At 33.9% G+C, this 1,928-nt stretch overlaps 1 pseudogene; it reads right to left on the reverse strand.

Annotated features, from left to right (window-relative positions):
- Positions 1-634: 634 nt before the first annotated feature.
- Positions 635-1,928, reverse strand: part of LOC137643487 (monomeric sarcosine oxidase-like) — a 47,862-nt pseudogene continuing 46,568 nt past the window's right edge.

The following is a 1,928-nucleotide window of genomic DNA, read 5'->3' on the forward strand; positions in this document are numbered from 1 at the left end:
ATATTTAAGTATACTTAATTTCGTCTCTCTCTCTCTCTCTCTCTCTCTCTCTCTCTCTCTCTCTCTCTCTCTCTCTCTCTCTCTCTCACATTTGCATAACCCTTTTAACAAATAGCGTCACCAGACCGCTTACGTAAGTGTAATGTCAAGCCAATATACTGTATCAGCTATTTTGCACTTTCCAAAGAGTAAAAATATACAATCCTCTAACACAGTGGTTCTTAAACTTTTTTTGCCTTGCGCCCCCCTTCTGCATTAAGCATAGATATCATGCCCCCCCCCCCTCCCCACCCTTGAAATTTCAATAATCAGTGTTCATAGAAAATGGGTAAAATAAATATATTATGATGAAACAAAATTTTATCATAATCTTTTTTCAAACTGTTTTAGCATTATACAGATTACATTGATAGAAAATGCTAGAAAAAATACTGATTACTGCAAAAATAAACAATTTTTACTCTTAATACAATCATTCATGGATCATGACCACATCAAAAAATATTACACATCCTCCTTAGTAATTGATTTATCCATATTTATGTAGTATTGTAAAACATAAAACATCATAATTACTTCATTTTTATTTTCATTGTTACTATTTTAACTACTTGCGCCCCCCTTGAAAGCTCCTGGCGCCCCCCTAGGGGGTGTGCCCCCCAGTTTAAGAATCACTGCTCTAACACATAAGAAACAAAAACGCACATAGATACATTTATTAACATAATTTTTCTCCTTAATTCTACTGTCAAATATCTATTATTCATTCCTCGTTTCCTAATTCACAGCTTAGGACCAGCCCTCCATATGATTCGAACGCGCTCTCTGGGAATCTCCGACGCCCATTCGTCGAGGACCACCAGCCTCGCAGCCAAGCGTCCGATTTCGTCGCTCGACTTCGCTGCCCAGCGATTGCCGCCGAGGGCTACGCCGAAGCCCTTGGCGATGACGTCGATGTAGGGTTCCTCGTTCGGCGTGTGCGAGGTTATGCAGCCGTCTCCTGATACAGCTTCTACTTTCAGATCTGTTGGGAGATGATAATAATAATAATAATAATAATAATAATAATAATAATAATAATAATAATAATAATAATAATTACTACTACGACTACTACTACTACTACTACTACTACCAATAACAATAAAAATAATAAGAAATGTTTTACATTGTCTTCGTATCGTTACAGTAACATTCCTTGTAGTATGGAGTTTGAAATATTATCACATTCTGAGTAACAAAAAAAAAAAAAAAAAAAAAAAAAAAAAAAAAATGAAAAAGTGGGATTTTCATGGCATACTTATTATTATTATTATTATTATTATTATTATTATTATTATTATTATTATTATTATTATTATTATGGTACCAAAACTTCATAATCAAACAAACTACTAAATATCAAAAACCGATTTCCATAGATGTATCTGTTAAAATTCGTTAAAATATTAAGAGATTAATTTCATAAATCAGGAAAAAACAGGAAAATCAATGAACCAAGCGAAGAGGATGAACGAAATACTGATTATAGCGATGACCAAAAGAATTTTTTGTTGGTAAGATGTTGGGACGAGAATTTCAGCCAATTTTCCGGGAAGTTTAATACTGAAAAATGATTGGCGGAGGAAATGACTTGGGTTAGAGTTTTCTTGCTTGAGGGTACACTCGTGCACACTACTACTACTACTACTACTACAACTACTACTTACTACTACTACTATTACTATCATTAGAGAATTTCAGGCAAAATTTCCGGGAAGACAAATACTAAAATATGATTAGCGGAGGAAATGTCTTGGGTTAGAATTCTCTTGCTTGAGGGTACACTCATGCACACTATTATTATTATTATTATTATTATTATTATTATTATTATTACTTGCTAAGCTACAACCCTAGTTGGAAAAGCTGGATGCTATGAGCCCAAG

This window comes from Palaemon carinicauda, chromosome 7, assembly GCF_036898095.1.
Source record: "Palaemon carinicauda isolate YSFRI2023 chromosome 7, ASM3689809v2, whole genome shotgun sequence".
In the NCBI taxonomy this organism is placed as follows: Eukaryota; Metazoa; Arthropoda; class Malacostraca; order Decapoda; family Palaemonidae; genus Palaemon; species Palaemon carinicauda.